Source organism: Rhinolophus ferrumequinum, chromosome 9, assembly GCF_004115265.2.
Source record: "Rhinolophus ferrumequinum isolate MPI-CBG mRhiFer1 chromosome 9, mRhiFer1_v1.p, whole genome shotgun sequence".
NCBI lineage: Eukaryota > Metazoa > Chordata > Mammalia > Chiroptera > Rhinolophidae > Rhinolophus > Rhinolophus ferrumequinum.
The window spans coordinates 43982058-43998983 of record NC_046292.1 but is presented as its reverse complement, the minus strand read 5'-3'; the positions used below and the strand labels follow the sequence as shown (position 1 = coordinate 43998983).

The following is a 16926-nucleotide window of genomic DNA, read 5'->3' as shown; positions in this document are numbered from 1 at the left end:
CTTGTTCCTTTGTTGCTTTTAGTTTTATATCCCACGTATCAGTGAAATCCTATCGTTCTCAATTTTTTCTAGCTTTATTTACGGTGGCCAAGACATGGAAACAACCAAAATATACTTTGATAGATGATTGGATAAAGAACATGTGATATATATATATATATACAATGGAATACTATTCTTCCATAAGAAAAGATGAAATAGTGAATCCTCTTTTAAAGTGGAGTTAATAATACCTGTTTGATAGAGGAGTTATGACAATTAAGGAAAATGTATGTAAAGGTGCTTCTGAGAAATGATGTGCAAGACAGATACATAAACAATACAAACAGCTTTATAAGTGCTAAGATAGGGTGAGTACAGGTTATGGGACTAGACAAAAGAGTCACCTGACTCAGACAGAAAAGGCAAAGGGCAGGATCAGATCAGGAAAAGTTACTTGGTGGATAGTAGGAAGTAGCCAAGAGAGGTAATAGAGTTTAGTGTTGTCCAAAAGGCCAAATAGAAGCAAGAAATAGTTATACAAGGAGAGAATTTAGGAAAAGAGACATATGATAAGAATGTAGGAATAGGTGCTTAGGGCACAGGTTGAGTGGGGAGCACCCTAAGATTTTATAATCTATGGAAATCTAGTCTCCAGATGAGGGGATTAATAACAATATATACCCTCTATGATAGAACCATTTTGATCTCTTCTTGTGGCTACTGTGGAAAAGTAGAAGAAAATTTTTACTTGTAGTCCTAAGACCTTAATATAATTACTTTCACATTTTGATATTCTGGGGTTACTTTTCTATACATAATTGTTTTTATATGGTGTGATTATTCTATGCATATAATTTAACATCTCATTTCCTCAATTTCATGTTATACTGAAACATCTGCCGGCATTCTTATCAACCCTTGAGAAACATCATTTTTCATTATTGCATAATAGTTAGTTATAGAGATTTACCTTAACATACTTACTCCTTCTCCCATTTAACTTCTAAGTCTATTACAATTGTTTCCTAGTTTTATAATGTTATGGTAGGCATCTTTATCATCTTTTTTGCATATTTTACTTTAAGTCCTTAGGACAGACACTAAAGACCCAAATTATTGTGTTAATGGGAAAGAAGATTTTATTCAATTCCTCTGGGGCCCTGACTCACATGTCTTCTACCAGACCTCTCATTCCATCTGTGGCCGAAATGGGCCATTCTGGGCACACCTGAACTAATTTTGAATCAACAGTGTCTGACCTTAAGTGTACTGCACACCTTTGCTTTTTGCCCCCAACACCAGGAGACTTGTAGGTGCTTTTTTGGTCTGCACACATGTGAAGCTTAGCAGTGTTGGGGAATGAGCAGCGCCCCCCAAAGGCAACCCAGGACCAAAGGTTTGCTACAGGCTGATATTATGATAAATGCAGTCACAATTTTTGGATAAACAATTTATGTCTCTTGGGAAGTTGTGACAGAATCGATCCCTCACTTCCTGCAGTGGTAACCTTGGAGCTGCACCTAGAGTCTGACTTGTGCTCTTTCTCTATCTAACTGACTAGTCCCTTATTCTTTTCCCTGGAAACACTTTCTTGCAAGCTCTGGTTTTGGGAAAACCCAAGCTAAGGCGAACATTGTTAAGCATCACAATGTACTCATGCTGTAAAATTGCTTTCCAAAAGGTTGGTCATTCCTCATAACTTTATTCTCATGAAATCTGCATAATATCTGAACAACAGACTCCTATCTTACTCCATCCATTTACCAACAATCATGATTTGTCCTTTTCAAGTTGAGTTGCACCTCAGCTCTAAAAACAATGAGAGCCAGGACAAGTAATGCATTAGAAGCTCTGCCCCCACTGGTAGACCTGACTGCAAAGGGTCTGTCTGTTGCCATATGCTCAGAATCCAATGCCTGGAGGAAACAAAGTATAGCTCCTTTGCAAGCACAAGATCCCAAAAATGCAAACTTCCATCTTCTTTCTATTTCTCAATCTTACATTTCACTCTTGGCCCTGCTTTAGTCTTAGAGTCCAGAACCCCACAAAAGACCCAACACCATTGCTTGGGCCTTGCTCCTTTGCTGCATGAAGCCAATAGTTCAGAGACAACCCCTGCCCAGTATTCTGCTTCTGGGATCTCCAGCCTTATTTTATCTGTATCTTCTTAAGCAAGGATTTCTGCTCACTCTTAACTTAAGACCCCTTCTGTTATTGACATCAGTTTGTTTGGAACCGCACTCATCTACACGAAATACATTAACTAAGCACCAAGCAGAGGGACTATTAAAAAAAAAAAAACAACTAGAGGATGAAAAACAGACTAAGATGAAACAGAGATATGGATCTGGGTGAAAAATTAACTCGAGGGAGTCCAGGAGTAAAGATTCTTTGATCCTAGGCATGGAGTCCCTTTGGTGTGCACTTTATCACTTAGATGTCAGGCTTTCTTCACCAATGCCCACTTGGGTTTGAGGGGGAGAAGCACAAGCCCCTTATTTCTAGGCATGTCTAAAATGTCCTAGGTTAAAACAATTTCTGGAGAACAGTTACAAGTTACACATTATATCCTTTACATTTTACTGAGTAAAAGGCCATACTTAGCTCACACCTTATCATTGTACTCGCTAAGATGAATAATTTTAATTCTTAAACTCTTTTGTTATTCATTCATTCATTTAAGAGCTGCTCAGGAGAGTATAAAGAGGTCACATTCTATATAGAGATGTTTCTTATCTGATAACACTTTCGTTAACCACACAGGCCTGTGTCCTTGCTGGGACCTGACCACACTGAATTATTCATCATCAGAACTTAAAACTGTTTCTTTATCTAGAAATCCAACTCTTGCCTTGCACATACTATACAATCTGCTTGTGTACTTTAGAGACAATGGTGTAGTTTATTCTTCCAAAGTCACCTAGAGTCCAAAGCATTCATCACTACTTGCAAATATATTTACTTTTCCTTGATTGCTTTCATCTAATTTTTTTTCCAGCCTCCTTTCCTGCAGTGAGTAATTAACTGGAAAAAGAGATAGTTTCAATTGTCATTCTGTACTGGGTAATCCCAAACCTGTGATGTTCTCTGGTGCCAGTGGAATTCTCACTATCATTAATTTATTTGTTCAGCAAGTATTTATTGAATGTTCTGCCAGACAAAATACAACAGTGCAGAAAATAAATGCGGTTCCTGTTCTCATAGGGACCAATTGTGATCAATTCTAGACATATCTAACTTTGGGTTTATGAGGGGCATTAATCTAATTATGGTACCAGATAGAAGTTGGGAGGGAATTTTGGAACCAGCGTTTAAACTTGGAAACCCAAGAAAGAATGCTCATCCTCCTAAACACATGGATAAATTGTCAAAGGATTGATAAACTCCAGTGAATTCAAGGCAGAATCTGAGGGTTTCTAGTCATGTTGAGGAGAAACAACAGTTTTTTCCTACCTCTGTCACCTTGGGCAATCACTTCATCACCCTGTATCTCATTTAGTCTCAAATATACAATGAGGAATGTAATAATTCTTATTTCATAGAGTTGTGAATATCAAATAAGTAAATACATGGAAAGAACCCAGACAGAGAATGGCACTTAACAAGCATTCAGAAATATTAGCTATTTTTATTCTTGTTATTGATGCAACAAGGAGATTTGAGAGGTCAATATTTTGGATTTGGGATTCAGGTAGGCAATTATCATCCATGAGTTTTGTTTAGAGGCAAAATTATATTATCTCTGTAGCTCAGGTAAGGGATAAGCAGACTACTGATAAAGTGAATGAGAGCCTGAATAGAAGCAGTTTAGTGGACTGGGGATGACGAGTTCTAGGAAAGTGCTATGACAGAAAGAGCGCCTACCCCAGAGATGTTAAGTAAGAGTTCACAGAAGAGATGGCATATGAATTGAATTTCAGAGAATAAGGAGGATTTAGCCAAGAAGAGAGGAAGATTACAACTGTTAAGGAATAGAGTAAGGTGCATGATAAATAACAAATAATTTATTTTAGCTGGGGTGTAGGGTATATTTTGGGTAATGGTGAAATAAAATACTAGAGAGGAAAACAAAGGCCGTATATGTGGAGCCTTCTATGCAGATTCCTAGTTAGGGGAGACAACTAATGATAACCATACCATAAGGTTAATGGATTAACCCAATAGAAGTTTGTTTCTGATAATTTAACAGTTTAATGTACATATTCTATGAGTGATCTTCCATACAGTGATTCAGGGATCCAAGATACCTCAATATTGTTGCTCCATCATCTTGGGTACCTTAAGTATTGAAATCTTATGTTGAATTCTTGCATATGTGCTAAAGACAGGGAAGAGAGACAGTATATGGAAGGTTTTTATTTCTAGGCCTGTAAGTGGTGATCTTCACTTTAGGTGACATACCTTTGGCTAGAACTGGGTCACATGGCCATATCTAATTGTATGGGAGTCTGAGAAACATAGTCATCCTTGTGTCCAGGAGGACAAGAAAAAGGGTTTGATGATCAACCCACAACAGTGTATTTTTTTTTAATTGAAAATGACAGGCAGACTGAAAATTTTATTGATTAGGAATGTGGGCTTTAGACTCAGACAGAACTAATCTTAAATCCTGCTTCTGCCACTTACCAAACCTCAAGTAAATTACTCAGCTTTTCTGACTTCCAGTTTTCCCATCTATAAAGTTGAAATAGCAATAGTACCCATCTCATAAACTTATAGAATAAAAATGACTTAATGTAACTACCAGTTTATAGAGTGTTTTCCATGTTTCATGTTCTAAGATGGCTTTTAAGAATATATTATTTCACCTGCTCTGCTAAAAAACCCATAGAATCAATAGCAATGGGGGCTCGAAAATGGAGCAATAACATATTTCTGGGAAAGCAGTAGGAAGGAAGGATTGCTAAAGGGATTAGTTTGGTTCTTGCACATGAAGGCTGAGTGTGAGTGGCCAGACCTGTAGGGGTAAAAGGGCACTCAGGCAGAGGGTACAGCACATACATATTCATTAATGTATTCATTCATTCAACAAATATTAATTGAATTCCAACTATATACCAGGCATTGTTTTAGGCAGAAAGGATTTAGCAGTAAACAAAATAAACACTGGCCAGCATCATGGAGCTTAGATCCTAATGGAGGAGACAAAAATATAAGCAAACATATAATATCAACTAATTATTAGTGTTAAAAAGAAAAGATAATTTTGAATTATAAGAATTAATATGGAGGAATCTCTGTGATAGTTTTTAAAGGAAAAAACATAACTTACAGAGTTTTATGAATGGCATGGTCCTATTTTAAAATAAAATCCTTTAACTGAGGATATATATTTGTTTGTATGCACATGGAAAAAAATTGTCAAGGAATGTACACCAACTTGTTAACATTAATTATCTCGGGGGTTGGAGTTGGTGATGAGAAAAGGAGCAGAGCATGAAGTTTTTTAAAATATAATTTAAAAAAAATTATATGTCAAATAATTTTGACAGCAGATAAAGTGAATCCCAATCATTAAAAAACCTATGCCTGTGATAGGAGAGCCTATTGATGGTCCATCTCCCACCAAGTTGTGTCATCAATAGTCTTATAAAAATAAGCAGCAGTAGATAAGGGCACAGTAGGGTTAAAGCCACAGTCTCAGATGGGCCCCAGCATCATATCCATCTGCAGCCATATTGAGCTGAGTAGGACCACTCAAACCGATAGTGCAAGCAGTTCTAGCAAGTGAAGGAGAATGTTTGGTACCACTGTGTTCTTCCTTGTCTACTAGCCTAAATAAGTAGGCCTGTATTGTTATGTCAAGGGCCTGAAATCAGCAATGCACTGAGTTGTCCCTTGTGACTTAATTCAGAATTGGATCCATGCCCTTAATTTCAGAAACATTACACTATACATAAAATTTACAAATCAAGGGTGATCGCTCCTTTCAAAATGATATAATGGAAATATCTTAGGTTTGGGGCTTAATCCAGGACTTTTAGCAGCTTTAAGAACTTAAACTTCATCTTTAAAGGAAACAAAATAGTACAAACTACAAAATGTGATTGTTAGGGTAAAATGAGATTAAATAAGGGTCAAGTGAGCATATAGCAAATACTAATCACAGCCTACATTTATTGAGAACTTACTATGTGCCAGGTAGTATGCTAAATGCTTGACAAGAGCTATACATGCTCTTAAGGGACAAATTGGTTAAGTACCTAGGATTTCAATTTATATAGGTCAGACTACACTATGCATTACTGCCTTTCAGATAATTAGCAAGGGACTACATACTTAGTTGTTGCTTTTATGTTGTTGTTGTTATTGCAGCATCTTTCTAAGCCTAACATGTCTCTTCTATTTGGATCTTTCAGATTTTTGTCTCTTTGGGCACCATCAACCATCCCTTCTCTTAAGTGATCACAGGGCACCCAAGAATAGAGACACATGTTTTAGAGCAAGGCATTATGCTATAAGCATTTTATAAATGTTCCCTTAGCCAGCATCATAAACTATGAAGTAGGAATGGTGTTTCCATTTCTAAGATAGGGAAACCATGGCTCAGAGACTTCAATCACATGGCCAGAATCACAAAGCCAGTAACTACATCTCATTCTAATTCCCGTGAACTTTCCACCTAGTCATAGACTTCTGTGTATAGCATGCCGTTCCTAGGATTAAATACATTAAGCCTGCATTTCCTAAATTGTGTGCTAAGGCACCCCAGCGTTCTACAGCTAACTTTTTAAATTTTCAAGAATAGCTCAGTGATACTCACTATCTTTCAGAGACGAGACCCCATGAACAACTAGCTCCAGTTAGTTCAGAGTTTCAACATTAGATCACACTACATTCCTTTTGATGATGTCACATCTTTGCAAAGCTAGGGTTTTTTATTTAAGCACAAGTACCAGGTGTGTTGGAGGGGGAGGTATATGGGAACTCTGTACTTTCCACTTAATCTAGCTGTGCTCCTATAACTGCTCTTAAAAATAAAGTCTCTTAAAAACAAAATAAAACCTAACACCCCATGAAAATTAATGTGAAACAGGAAGTGAGAGTGGTGGTGTCTAGTCCCATTCCAAAGTTTGAGAAGTTATGCAGTGCCCAAGAGGCACCCACTTTCCCTTAGTGAGTAATTTTGTTTATATAAAAATGAAATAAAATATTTTCTTTTCAATATATATGTATATTTTTTTTTCAAATAACTACTAAGTACTTAGAATATGAATACTTATTTAGCTGTTTGTATCCAACTGCTTAACAAACAGAATTTCTTTCGGCTGTGAAAAAAATTACTGTGACACAAAGGGTGCCATGAACCAAAACCATTTGGGTTTGGTTCCCACTTACTTGTGTTAAACCCCTTCAAGATTAGAAATCTGAGTGAAATGTTTCTTTCTGTCCTGTTTGAATTTCGTATTTTGCGTATTTACTAGTGACATTTTGAAAGCAAAAGCCACTAGCGTCATTTACTCTGTGAATGACACATGGTCTATCATATATCACTTCTTTTGCTTGGACACACATTCAGCACATAATTTTATGTTTCATATTCATAATCGTTTTTGCATTTTCTACTCTAGCTATATTACATAGCCCTTAAAGGCATGAATGACTTATGCTCTTGTGCATGTGTGCATATATTACACATAAACTTGTTCTAAGCATAGGAAAAACTTAGATGGATATACATTGCACTGTTAATAATGGTTACCTCTAGGGATGTATTTTATATAAATTTTAAGTGGTCAGATTATAAATGGATTTGATTGTTTTTCTGCATGTTTTCAGCATTTTTCAAATAGGTAGTTTTTAAGACGTTTAGGTTGATGAATCTAGCTGTGTAATGGGTCCTATTGCCTTCGCACAGACAGATATGGAAACTGCCTCTGGAATAAAGATTTGGCATGGCTTCCTTAGATTCGTTCTCAGAAATCAAGCCAAATTTTATTTAGCAACTTCGGTATGCCAGGCACTGTGCTACTTGCTTTCACATATTATTATTTTATTTACTTCTCACAACTGCCTCAGAAGGTATTATTGTCTTTATTTTACAAATAAGGAGACGGAGATTCAGTTCAAAACTCTTGGATTCTTTTCTGGTGACATTAACAGTTTAAAACTTAAGCCAGTCACAAAAACCGCATATTGTATGATTCCATTGATATACTATGTCCAGAATGGAGACAAAATGTAGATTACTATTTGTCTGAGGCTGTGTGTATATGTCAGTGTAGGGGTGAGGGTAACTGAGGAAGCAGTAGTATCTGCTAAAAGGTATGGATTTTCTTTTTGGGATATATACTGTGAATATACTAACATTCAGTGAGTCATACACTATAAAAAGTTGAATTTCATGGTATGTGGATTGTATTTTACTAAAGCGATTTGAAAGACAAAAATTCAAGCTCTCCGTTGTTTTAAGCCTCAAGGACAATTTCAGTAGTGTGTAATGAACTTTCATGTTACAGCTGAATCTAAAGAACTAAGAAGGATCCCAGGAAATGCTTAAAGGCAGTAAACTCGACCCCGAAAAAAAGTATTTTCTTGTCAGATTATCTATTCATCTTTGAAAAGTATCACAGCACCTTCTAAAAATATAATTACAAATTGGAATATTTAGAGTGCAGCGAGGCCAGGCAAAGGGTGTTATTCAAGTCATTGCATCCCACATCTTGCATGCAACCTGACACATAATGCCTACTCAACAAATGTTTGCACAGTTGAACGTATATCAGTGACATTCAGTGATGATAGTCTCTTCTGGGGAAGAAGAAGCCTTTTATAGAAAGAACGGCATGTTTTCCTGAGATAGTTTGAAAGAGGCACATTACCCATTTGTGTTTCTAACCCACTCTTTGGGTTCCAAATAAGTGATTGAGAATCTTCTTTGTCATTACTGTTTAATTACCATGGAACCTCTAATCCATGCCAGAAATTCCTCACTGCCCATATTTCTTTCTACTTCAGAATGCGTATCTAATAGCAACCAATTACTTTTCCTATTTTCTCACTTGGAATCTGTTTGAGGAGCTGGGAATTGCTATCGAACAAAATCGGTAACATCTGTGATGAAGGGCAATGAGTGGGGAGAGGTAGTGGGCTAGACAGATTTCCTGCCTGGTAAGGCTCTTTTCCTCCACGGAGATTGCTCTGGGACAGTTACATGTAAGGCCACCTCTGACTTTTCCACTGTCTTTCCACCCCTTCCTACCCGCCGTTTTTCTCTGAGGGGGGAAAAAAAAGTTTGGTGTTTAAGAGGTCAAGTGGCTTCAAGGAACCATTCCAGCCTTCTGAAAAGTTTCCGTTTCAAACACATGAAAAGTAATTCCAAAGGAATAACCCCAACTCTGCTTTGCTTCCAGGTATGGCTTTGATTTTCATGTTGGCATGCATCGAACACACTATGTTAATTGGGCTCATGAAGCAGGGCTCGATACTTGACCACTAGTGCTTTTTCACATTTGGCCATGACAGAGCTCATGCTGGAGCTGGAGCTTCGAAAGATTCGAAACCACATTCATTCTTATACTCACCTTTAAACTATACAGTCTAGGTCTTTTATCATATGGAAAAAACACAATTTTGTACTTGGAAAACATATCCAAGACAGAATGGTGTTAGGTGATTTTAAGAAAACAAGGGAGAGGATACGATCCTTTAAACTGTATTAAATAATTTGTTCTGGATTCTTAACCCTTATTTTATTTTTAAACAAAAGTCTATTCTGTGTTATTTGGCTCAACTGGTGTCTTGATACATCTGCAGTTTTCAGAAAAGGCAAATTCAAGGATGGAAAAGATGGTTTTGTTTTGGGGAACTCATTTTGTTGTTATTGAACAACTTCTGCTCTTCGGGGCAGACAACAAAAGTCTTAAGGAGCTGCTGATAAATTATTCATACCACTAATGATGAATCTGAATCTTCCTGGGGAATGCTGTGACTTATTTCTCTTCCTTGTAAAAGACAAAACCACTTTTGCAGCCGTTTCTGGCACACCTGCACGCTGGAGGCAATCAGGTGTCCTGTATTCCTGACACACATCCCTCTTCCCCCCATTCTCCAGGCTACGGTTTTAAAATAGAAACCTCCGGATATTTGGCCTTCCTTTGTATGATAGACATACTTTCTGAAATGAATTCACCAGGTCGAGGGAGAGGGAACTCATCCATAAGCTACTTATGATTAAGAATCTGACACCACGGATCACATCAATATCTAAATTACCAGCTGCAGGTGCACATGCCCTTGAAACGGCAGAAATGTTAGGAGCTTAGATAACATTAATAAGGAGACTATGCTATTGATGTGAAACTCAATGAGTAGTATTTATTGAGAGCGTATGCTAAGCTAAGTATTTGGTGTGCTTTATCTCGTTTTATCCTCGTAACAGTTTTATTTTGCTAACAAGGAAACTGAGTCTTAAATAGGATAATTTTTTTTCCATATTACTCAGCTAGTAAGTAGTAAAACTAAAAATTGAATCAAGAATATTACTCCAAACCCCATGCTGTTAACCATACAGCTGTCTACTATGTCCCATTATTGTGGCAAGCAGGATGCTACGTGTTGGGAGTATAAAGACATGTAAGTCATTGCTCCTGCCCTCAGTGAGTTTACGTTTTAAACTCATATCCTTTGGCTATACTGTTCATTCACTGGAAGAACATGACTTGAGTGCCCACCCGGTGTCAGCTTCTGTGCTATGCAATGTCTGGTATGATAACTCTATTTTCAGACAACAAAATTTCAGCCATGTCATCTGACATGGAATTTGAATAATTATTTGGAATATAATAAGGTGGAATATGTGAATTGGGAAGTTTGGGCACTGCTTGTGAAGAGGAAGAGGAAGAGGGAAGAAAGGTAAGATGGAGGGACCAGCTATCAAGAAAACAGAAGCTACTGAAACTGAAGGAATGACTGTCTTGGAGTTTTCATTCTGAAGAAAATTAGATCATGTTCAGATGAGATGGATGTTGTCAGTCTCTGGCAGGCTTATGTAGAAAATAAACTTTTCATCTGGACTCAGGATTGGCAAGTAGAGAAGTTGGAGCATGGTAGAAGCCAAAGTTCTGCCAAATACTTTTGAAAGTTGCTGAAAAACCTGGCAGTTTGTGAGCAAGGAACTGAGGAGGTGACAAACACACAAATGCCCTTCTCCTCTGCTTGAGACATCTGTGGTGTGGACTATCTCAGGAGTAAAGCAGGGAGAGGTGTGAGGGTAGAGCTTATTACAACTTCCCAGTCACTCTTTCCCATGCCAAGTAGCTAGAAATGGCAATATCTATTCTATTCGGACGTTGGGTATCACCTTTCCAACAGGCAAAAATTTTGTCGGAAAACTGTTGGCAAATTAACTTTGCACTAATGTAAATTGTTTCTGCCCTTTGATAGTAGAAAATGTCACTTTGCTTCATTGCTAAGAACAAGTTGCAGGTTCCAGTTTTCAGTTCTGACTCTTCCACGGCTTTTCTAGGAAGAGGAGACCAAAACATTCATTTGGTAAGAGGACTTTCATTCACAGTCTCTGCTGTGGTGTCATTAGTCGAACTACTCTTTTCAACGAGATGTAGAAAATTAGGAGGGAACTATTTCCCTCTCTTTCCAAGGAAGGCAGAGAAAATAAAAAAAATTAGAGGCATTTGTTTCATAAATCACAAGAGAGAGTCGGAGGAGAGGCAAATTTGCTTTCACTCCAATATAGGCAAATGCAGCCTGAGGTCTTCTTGTGAGGCTAGGTCTCTTCAAGGAGATTAGTTCAACTCACTGGACTTTGAGTGATTACCCAGTCTGTGTGGGGCCCTGTGCAAGGTGACACTTGGGTCAATTAGGCTAGACTACTGTGTTTCCCCAAAAATAAGACCTAGCTGGACTATCAGCTCTAATGCGTCTTTTGGAACAAAAATTTAATATAAGATCTGGTATTATATTATATTATATTATATTATATTATATTATATTATATTATACCTGGCCTTATATTACTATAAGACTGTGTTTTATAGTAAAATAAGACCGGGTCTTATATTAATTTTTGTTATATAAATTTTTGTTATATTAAATTTTGTATGATGTATTTGCTCATCATAGTCACTAGGGATCCATCTCTACATGTACTTCCACAGTCACCATGACAGGAAAAGGAGATAGGAGGAGTCAGTAACAATGTATCTTAAAGCTTCTGCCACAGGTTACAGACATGACTTCTGCTCCTATTTCCTGGTCAAAGGAAACCACTTGTAACTTGAAGGTGGTGAGAGAATGAAATCCTACCCTGTGCATGGAAGGAAAACCAGAAGTATTTGGTGAAAACTCTGAAGATTATTATCATAAGCAAACCGAGGATGCCCACGCCCACCCCTCATATACACTCACATGGGCTACAGGATTAAAAGTGGAGGTGTGCATTGTTCCATCTCACCTGGACAAGAAGAAAAGTGAAGCTTGGGAGTGAGGCATATATGCAGAAAGTTGATAAATTGATTTTATTTTTTATTAGCTTTAGGAAAACACGAATGAAACCCTGATTTATCTATGTATTCCTTGTTTAGCTAATGTGTCATACAGTTAATATAGATGAGAACTGTACTAGAGGATTTACATGGATTATTTCATTTAATCCCCTCAAAATCTTTGTCTACTATGTACTATTTTTATTTACGTATCTTAGCATTACTATGGACTCATGGATTTCTTTTTCATTCAATTATTCATTTTTGATGCTTCAGTTGTCCCAGTTTCAAACCAAAGGAACCACTTCAGGTTGACTCCTGTCCTTTTCTTTTCAGTCAACTTTATGGAGAAATAATTTACGTACAATGAAATGCATCCACTTTAAGTAATCCTAAGGACAGTTAACTAAATTGGTATTAGAACTCAACATCATTGGTGGGGGGGAGGGGTGGTGGAATTTAATATGAGTTTTTAAGAATGCCTAGACACGTTAGCCATATTTAATGAAAAATTATCACAACAGGTTTTAAATACTCAATCAGAAAATTTTATGACGCACAGGAGGAAAATGTGAGAGTTTAGATTCTCTTCATCATCTTGCAATTCTAATCTGTCTTCTCTAGTGTCATCTTCTGCCTGGTTTTACCCTATGACCCAGCTATACTGTGAACGTTCATACTTTTGGGCCTTTGCATATATTATCCTATGTGATGCCCATTTTGCTTGTCTTTCTGGAAAAGTCCAAGTTTATTTTTTTTATTTTAAGACTGAGTTCGGTCATCACCTCTAGAAAGCTTTCCCTGAATTTTTTTTCTCATATGCTGCCTTCACATATTTCCACCAAAGCAATAATCATGTTCTGTCATAATTCTTAGTCTCTGAATTCTTATAGGGAGAGGTTGTTTTCACCTATGTATCTTTAGTACCTTACAAATGGTCAGATTCTCACTGTTTGTTGAATGAGTAAATTGAATGAATGGTCATGCTAATGTTATGACAGAACATTATTCTTTTTTTGGAGGGGGATCTCTATAAGTACAAGCTCTTGATTTCAAAAATGCCTCAACCAAAAATAGCAGTTGGCCAACAGACTGAAGCAGATAAGCTCACGTTGTTTAAATAAATGTAAATGCTCAGCCTGTTGGTAGAGTACAGACTCACAGGTAAGAGGCATGAATCAGAAAATTTAGTCCTGAATCTGAATGTTATCTTGGCTCCATTTCCTCATATTTTGAATCTTAGTACTTTTAAAATGGAGATGGTCAGGGAAGTTTTTTTTGTTTTTTTTTTTGAGAAGAAGAAAGTTTATATGAATATCCCAGCATATGTTAATGCTCAATAAGGAGCAGCTGTTGTAGGGGGTTCCTTTGCACTTTTAGAAACGATCCAAAGTTGTCATTCTGAGGCCAGCCTTTCCATCTCTATAGGGTGTTGTGAAATACATTAAAGAATGACTTTATGCCTTAAAAGACTATTGGTTTGAAGAACGGGACTGATGACCATCTAGATTAGTAAATACCACACAAGTAGGTAGAGCATATGCCTACACTATATGTAAGGTACAGCCATTTTTCCCATTTTGGCGAACGGCACATCTATTCACCTTCTCCAGTTTTACAGAGTGGATCAAGGGTTCCGACAGTTCATTTCTGCCAGCCAAGCCTGACATCAAATATGCCTGCATTCATTGCTTTCAGAAATAATTAGGTGTTGAAAGCTCTGACTAGAAGGATTAGAGATATGAATAACAACTTGACAGATCAAATCAAATACATTCTGATTTGATTACATTACTAAGTCAATTATTATTTCTTGTCACATTAATTATGGCAAGAGTTATAAAATGTGTCTTCCAATAATTTCCTAACTAAATCATAATGGCCATATCCTTGTGGTAAATCTGTGTAAGAGCAAGGGTACATCTCTGTGTCGACAGTGGAGGAGGGAGTGGAAGGTAGGGAAGGATTTTGTTATTAATTTATTTATTGAATATTTGTTCAGCACTCATTCTGTGCTAGGTACTGCCCTTTGTTATGATGTTAGGGACACAAAAATGAAAAGATTAAGTCCCCGCTACCCTCTAGGAGCCCACAGCTCTGAGGGTAAAAAAAGACAAATTGTTTTTAAGTTGCAAGAGAGAGGTGAAAGGCACAATAAGAGAGTAGAGAGAGACTTAACTGCGATGGTGTATTCAGAGAACTCTTACAGAGAATTTTCTGCATCAATTCTACCCAGAAACTGGCTAGAAGATAGTTCACTGAACAAGATCATTGCTATTAGGATAAATGACCCAGAAACATACTGGGAAGATGCACCAAGAACACTGTCACTCTGCCCCCAACAACCAAAGTTTTTAATAAGACTAAGAGACAATGCTGAATCAATATTTACAGGGTCACTCTGGTGTCTGAGTGTGTACTTACACGCATGCATACTTGAGTTGGAGGGTCCCATGAGACAAGCACATGGCTAAGCACATCCTATTACCTGAGATCACTTCATTCTCACATTTTCTTCTTGAAGCAGATAGAACATTGAGAAATACAGGGGTTGAGTAACATAGCATGATCACACAGCTAGCTAGCACGTGACAGCAATGAGATTCAGACGGGGTTACTACTGATTTAAAAGACCATTCCATTGTGGTTATGGACCAATGTAAAATGTAGACACTACTTTTCCCAAGGTGGGTCTGAGCGAGTAAGTGACTTGTTCAAGATCATAAAGAACTTAGTGGCAGAGTTGGAATTTGAACTCCAAATGCACAAACTGCCTCCAAATAACTTTGTTCACTTTCTAACTATATGATCCAACATATGCATGATAATTAAGTGAGTGCTGCAGAGCAGACCCAATAGTTTTGAGAAAAACCAACTGCTCTATGTAGAAGTTCTACAAGAACATAAAGTCAAATTCCAGATACTAACTGTACTTTCTCGTTTAATGGAGGAAAGTAGGGGAAAGAGAAAGGGAATCAATTAAACACTCTGCTAAGAACAATAACAATTTTTCAATTGGATTGTTTGTTTTCTTGTTGTTGAGTTGCAGGAGTTCCTTGTATATTTTGGATATTAGCCCCTTATCGGACGCACTGTTTGCAAAAATCTTCACCCATTCAGTTGGTTGCCTCTTATTTTGTCAATGGTTTCTTTTGCTGTGCAGAAGCTTTTAAGTTTGATATAGTCCCATTCTACACAATGGGATTTATAGATGATGTATTACAGAATTGTACACCTGAAATCTATGTTACTTTACTAACAATTGTCACCCCAATAAACTTTAATTAAAAAAAAAGAACAACAAGAATTATAATGATAGTGTAATATCATAGGTGTCTGCCATGAACCTGGCATATATTATCAAGCATTGTAAGCATTTTACACTGATTAATATATTTAATCTTCATAAGAAGTAGGTTCCATTATTATTCTCATCCTATGGAAATGGAACCTGAGGACCAGAGAGGTTAAATCTCTAGGCTTACATTGCAAAAGTAAAAAGTGGCATAATAGTCATTCAAATCCTCATGCTCATTTAACATTGGATGTAATCCATTTCTCATTTAACATTGGATGTAATAATATGTAATTTTTTGTTACCATTTTCCAGATGAATAAACCGAGGCTCTGAGAAGGAGAATGAAAGGACCAAGGAGTCACCAATTGCAAATGGCAAAGGTAGGATTTTAAAACTATGGCTAGTCAGCACTAGTCACCTGCTAGACTAGAAGGATATTAAAAACTACACTTAGATATCAACCAGATCTTCATGAGATCCATATAACATGGTGGAGACATAAAGGTTCCCTGCTTTTGAATGTATTAGTCATAGATTGAATTACTCTATTTGTCAGTCCCCTTTTGTCCCCAGCTCCTTTCAACTATGAATGATGATTTCAACCATGGGTAAGTCCTACCTGTTTATACGAATTATCCTTAACCAAAACAGACCATGCCATAGCAGCCTCACGCCAACAGGTTAGAACGAGAATTTATCTTACTCCTTTTAAGTGGTATCTACAGTGTGAAAGCTGTGCTCTAGAGCCTATGAAGCAAAACCTCTAGAGCTAACTGCATGTGTTCAAATTTTGGTTTAGCTCATTCCTTTCCGTGTGACCTTAGGCAAACTATTGATCCTTTCTGGGATGCACATTTTCCTTTTGCCCATCACAGTTAAGGGTAAAGTCCCGCCTCTACCCATGACCTCAAACCCTGATAAGACCCCTAGACACCTCACTGAATCCTTACTCGCTGCTTAAGCCTTTCAGATAAACTTCCAGATCTCTCTTTCTATGTGCTTAGGTCATTTGCTGGGGCACTGTGTCACAAAATTTTATATCTGAAATCACGACGAGGCCATCCTCATGACTTTAAGAACTGGCACAGATTCTGAATCTCCATGAATATCAAAATGAGAGAAGACAAAGCCTGAGCTTTCACACCTCACTGACTACATGGTACTGACTCCTGTTAAATCTACTCAAAGAGGAGTCCCACACTG

The 16926-nt window shown here is 37.3% G+C and overlaps 1 long non-coding RNA gene across 3 annotated transcripts in view; it reads left to right on the top strand.

Annotated features, from left to right (window-relative positions):
• The window catches only part of LOC117026808 (uncharacterized), a 356958-nt gene extending 340855 nt beyond the window's left edge, over positions 1-16103 (top strand). For all 3 annotated transcript variants that reach the window (XR_004423824.1, XR_004423822.1, XR_004423823.1), the window contains exon 6: positions 16036-16103. This is a non-coding gene — a long non-coding RNA (uncharacterized LOC117026808). The remainder of the gene's footprint in view (positions 1-16035) is intronic.
• Positions 16104-16926: the final 823 nt, after the last annotated feature.